Raw genomic sequence first — 6,000 nt, forward strand, 5'->3', positions numbered from 1 at the left:
TGTGGTGAAGGTAGATGAGATTGTGCCTGCCCTCTGCTTTGCATTCCAAGAGGGACTGCAGCTTGCAAAGGACAGTACAGACTGCAAGTTTGGACTGCCAAGGCAGAGTCAGGAGGAGCACATGCAAATCCACTATGATTTAAGAAAAATGCTAGGTGGGAATTTCCAAAACATAGGAACCTTAGCAGACAGCCCCCTTCTATGTTGTAATACAGTATAAAGGAGAAAAGCTTGAGTGAAAGTCAGAAAGCCTAGGTGCAAACACAGATACAGCATGAACTAGCTAGTTTGCTATCTGTAAAACAGGGATAATAAGTTCCTTGCTATGTTATTTTAAGGATTCAAAAGTAAGGTACGTAAGGATAGCCAAGATCTGATGAGTGCTTACTGTGTGCCAGGCACTAATGAAAATACTTCACAAATCCTCATGTCCTTAATCCTGACAAGAACTCCTACACAGATAGTGAGAGAGGACCAAGCTAAGACACAAAGAAGTCTGCAATCTCATCCCAGGCCACAAAGTTGGAAGAAGTGGTGGAGAAGGGGATTCAAATCTAGGCAACCTGATTACAAAGTCAATACTTTTAAACACCGTGCTAAGTGGCTTGGTGGGGAATAGTTTTTTAATAAATGTTGAAAATGATACTACTGGCAATTCCACTATTCTTAAAATATCTATCTGTCTCATTAATCTTCCACCCCCTGAGAAAATGCAAATAAATATTCTTTACAAACTGATATTACCCAAATGTGAATTGACACCAGTATGATTAATACTTCACTGGGTTCTCAATCTCTTTTTACAAATAATTAATTAAGCAGCATAGTTGCAACATGTGATTCTTAAGTCCAGTAGATTCCCATTTGGTGTAGGCACAACGTGATACACTGCAAGGCACAAATTGGCTCAGTTTCTATTGAGACAAACCATAGCTGATTTATTTACTGCCCACCAAGTGAAAAGTTCTCATTCTAGGTGTTGAAAACAAAACTGAGGCTCTGATTGGGTCTCCTCTCCTGTGCATATAACTTGTTTTCAGACCATTAATCCATAACCCACTGTCTTGACCTTCATGTCATATCTTAAATATAAAATATTTTATCTTAAATATAAAGTAAAAGGATAATTCTGTCATTGGATTACACCTTGTATTAATTCTTTCCCCTAATCTCTCACAAACTTCACAGCATAGTCTGAATTCTGCCATTTGCTTCAAATGCTCAGCCCTTTCTAGACAGCAGTAGCTAATCAGATGGGTTTATAATTTGTTCATACATTTGTCGCATAGCCCTTAATATAGTTCCTTGAGTGTGCTCAGAACCATCGGGTGTGGTTCCCAATTTAGCCTCGTGACAAGCTGTCACGTGTTTCTGAGATAAAAACAACTAAACAGGAATTTTGAAACTTAACTCTTGTTCTGAGCTAAAAATATAGAATTAATCATTACAAAGCATCCCCAAAAAAGTACTCTATATGATATAACATATACATCTTGATTTTCTTGTTGGTTTTTTTGTTTTACTTCCACATCTCCTTTGTTGCACGTTGTAAGTCAAGTCGCTCTCTCCTAAGTTAACAGCGTGCTGTCCCTACATGAAGGCTTCGTTTAAAACTGGGGTGGGGCACACTTTCAGCCATCACTCATCAGGAAATGCTCCTCCCCAGATTCATCTGCCCCTCTCTGGCAGATCACTTCAGTCCAAAACGGTCGTCAAGGACAAATATCCTAATACTCCTTCCCTTCCTCTGAATTCTCCCTTTGTCTGCTATTTGGCAAATTTTAGGAGCTCTTCCTTATGGGAAAACATCAGACTATAGTTGTAAGTAAAGGGAGCTGACTTGTAGTTGGATTCCCTATGTGCCAGGGTCACACTAGCATCCATTATATCCTTTTATCTGTGTAATGGCTCTGGAAGGTTGGTATTGTTTGTAATCATTTCACATTGTTTATATTTTTATTGTGGTGTAATTGGCATACAATAAACTTCACAAAAGTATATAATTTGATAAGTTTGACGTATTTACACACCCAGTATATCAAGATCATTAATGTATCCATTATTCCAAAAGTCTCCCCATGTGCCTTGGAAGTTCCTCCTCCCACATCAGTCTACTCATCTCCAGGCAACCATTGATCTACTCTCTATAACTCTACCTTAGATTGAATTTTCCATAATTTTACTTAAATGGAATCATACAGTATGCAGTATGTCCTCCTTTTTGTCTAGCTTCTTTCATTCAGCATAACTATTTTGAAATTCATCAATGCTGCAGCATATTTCAGTAATTCACTAGTTTTTATCGTTGGGCAGTATTCCAATGCATAGATGTGCTATAGTTTATTCATTCACCTGCAGTGTACATTGGGTTTTTTCCAGTTTTGTGGCTATTATTTAAGAAACTGTGTATTTTTATGAACGTATCCTGTTTCTATTGGGTACACACACTGGAGTGGAATCGCTGCATCATACGGTAAATATTTGTTTAATGTTTCCCAAAGAGATTGTAAAATGTTATATACACCAGCTGTGAATGAGAATTCCAGTTCCTCCAAATCCTCACCAACACTTAGAATGGTCTTTTTTTTTTTTAATTTTAGCCGTTTTAATAGGTGTGTAATGGTATCTACCTCATTCTGGTTTTATTTTGCATTTTCCAAATGAGCAATTATGTCGAGTATCTTAACGTACTTATTTGCCATTCATAAATTGTTTGGTGAACTATTCAATATTTTGCCCATTTTCTTGAGTTTTGATAGTTACATTCTGGATATAAGTCCCTGGACTGTTACAAGTCAAGACATACTTTGCAAACATGTTCTACCAGACTATGACTTTTCTTTTCATTCTCTTAATAGTATCTTTGAAAGAAATTGTGCTCTTTCTGTGTTGTATCTGAGAAATCTTTACCTAATATCACAAATATGTTTTCCCTTGTTTAATTCTAGGAGTTTTATACTTTTTTGTTTGATGTTTTAGGTCTATTATCCATTTTGCATTAATTTCTGTATGCAAGGTATGAATTTAATTTTTTGTATATGGATATCCAATTGTTCCACACCATTTGTTGAACAGTTGTCTTTCTCCACTGAATTCCCTTTGCATCTTTGTTGAAAATTAGCTGCCCATGCTGACAAGGGTGTGGAGCAACAGGAACTCTCATTCATCGATGGTGGGAATGCAAAATAGTACACACTTTGGAAGATAATTTGACAGTTTCTTACAAAACTAAACATACTCTTACCATATGATCCAGCTATTGCAATCCTTGGTACTTTCCCAAAGGAGTTGAAACTTATATCCACACAAAAACCTGTACTGGATATTTATAGCAGCTTTATTCATAATGGCCCAAACTTGGAAGCAACCAAGATATCCTTCAGCAGGTGAATGGATAAACTGTGGTACATCCAGGCAATGGAATATCATTCAGTGCTAAAAAGAGTGAGCTATCAGGCCATGGAAAGACATGGAGGAAACTTCAGTGCACAATATTAAGTGAAAGCAGCCCACCTGAAAGCACTACCTGCTGTATGATTCCAACTTACAACATTCTGGAAAAAGCAAAGCTATGAAGACAGTAAAAACATCAATGGTTACCAGGGGCTTATGGGGTGGAGGGATAAATAAGCAAGCACAGATAGCTTAGGGGGCAGGGAAAATACTCTGTGTGGTACCATAATGATAAATACATGTCATTATACATTTGTCCAAACCCACTAAATGTACGACAACAAGAGTGAACTGTAATTTAATTTATGGACTTTGATTATGAAGTGTCAGTGTAGGTTCATCAACTGTAACAAATGTACAACTCTTATGAGGGATGTTGATAATGGGGAAGGCTATGCATGTGTGCAGACAGAAGGTATATGGGAAATCTCTGAAACTTTCCCTCAATTTTGCTGTAAACCTAAAATTGCTCTAAAAAAGGCTTAATTTTTTGAAAGTATATAGATGAAAAATGATAAATTTAGCATGCCAAATCTCTTTTTCAGTGATCTTGTTGCTAACTTATATTTTCTTTATGGGTATTTGTTTTCCAAGATAAAATAGAGAGTAATAAATATATTTTTTTAATTGGGTGTCTACTTATATATGGGTCTATTTCTGGACTCTGTATTCTGTTTTATTTTCTCTTTGTCTATCTTTTTACCAATTCCAGTCCTAACTACTGTAGCTTTATAAGTCTTGAGTTCAAATAGTGTCAGTCCTCCAACTTTGTCCCTTTTCAGAGTTGTTTTGGGTATTTTAGATCCTCTGCATTTCCATATGAATTTTAGAATCAATTTGTTCATTGCTAAAAAGAAAGAAGAAAGAAGAAAGAAAGAAAGGAAGAAAGAAAGAAGAAAAGAAAAGAAAAAAAAGAAAGAAAAGAAAAGTGTGAGAGATTTTCATTGGCAATTACCTTAGATCAAGATATCAATATGCAAAAAATTTACATCTTAACAATTCATAAATATGGTATATCTTACCATTTATCTAGACCTTCTTTCATTTATCTGAACCCTGTTTTGTAGTTTGCAGTGAATTGATCTCAACTATCTTTTGTCATATTTACCCCTAAATATTTTTGTCCTGTTAAATGTTGTTTTATTTCAATATCTGATTATTCTTAAGGATTTATAGACATACAATTGATTTTTTTTCTATATTGATCCTGTATCCTACAGCCTTGTTAAACTAATTTTTTTGAGTCTAGTAGCTTTTATGTAGATATGGTCAAATTTTCTACATAAATGATCATGTCATCTGCCAAAAAAAAAAAAAAAGGAAAGTTTTTCTTCTTACTTTCCCATCTGGATACCTTGTATTTCTTTCTCTTGCCTTATGACTCTGGCTAGGATCTCTAGCACAATGTTGAATAGAAGTGGTTAGATTGGAGATCCTTGTCTTCTTCCTGAATTTTGAAGTAAAGCAGTCGGTCTTTCATTAAGTATGAAGTTTATGTGGTTTCCTTGTAGACCTTTTATCAGATTGAGGAAGAATATTTCTATTTCTAATTGGCTGAGGATTTTTATCAAGAGCTATTTTAATTTTGTCAAATGCTTTTTCTGATGTTTATTAAGATGATAATGTTGTCTTTCTTAGCTTGGTAATAAGATGAATTACATTGATTGATTTTTAATTGGTTAATCAACTATGTTTTCTTGTGATTAATCCCACTTGGACATGATATATGATCCATTTTACATATTGTTTTGGATTCAGTTTGCTAAAATTATATTTAGAATGTTTATGTCTATGTTCCTGAGGGATATTTTTTGTCATTTTCTCCTCTTGTCATGTCTTTATCTGGATTAATTAATAAAATAAATTTTAAAATAATTCCTTTATTTCAACTTTCTGAGTTTACCTTAAAATTGCATTTCTTTTTCCCTAAGTGTTTGGTAGATTTTAGAATGATGCCTCTGAGCCCAGAGTTTAATTCGTGGGAAGGTTTTTAACTACTAACATTAATTATGAATTTAATAATGACTATTAATATATATTGCTATAGTTATATTTAATTTTAATATTAATTTATTATATTATTAATATTGATTTTAAATATTATATTAAATATTAATAAAATAGGCTACTCATGTTATCTACTGCTTCTTGAGTCAGCTTTGTTATTTGGTAGTTTACATTTTCCAAGGAATTTGTCCACTTAATCTAATTGTTTAATTTATCCAACATCAAACAGTAGCATCAATTGTTTCTGATATTCCCTTATTTTATTTTAACATCTGTAGAATCTGGGGCAATACCTAATCCTTTTGATATCTATAAATTTGTGTTTTCTTTTTTTCCCAAATAGTTTGGCTAAGATTTATTGATTTTATTAATCTTGTCAAAAAACAGCTTCAGGTTTCATTGATCTTTTTCTATTGTTTTTATGTTTTCTATTTCATCAATTTCTGCTCCAATCTTTATTTTTCTTTTCTTCTGCTTCCTTTAGGTTTATTTCCTCTTTTTGTTCTAGTTTCTTAAGATGGAAGTTGAGATCATTGATTT

This window comes from Ursus arctos, unplaced genomic scaffold, assembly GCF_023065955.2.
Source record: "Ursus arctos isolate Adak ecotype North America unplaced genomic scaffold, UrsArc2.0 scaffold_10, whole genome shotgun sequence".
In the NCBI taxonomy this organism is placed as follows: Eukaryota; Metazoa; Chordata; class Mammalia; order Carnivora; family Ursidae; genus Ursus; species Ursus arctos.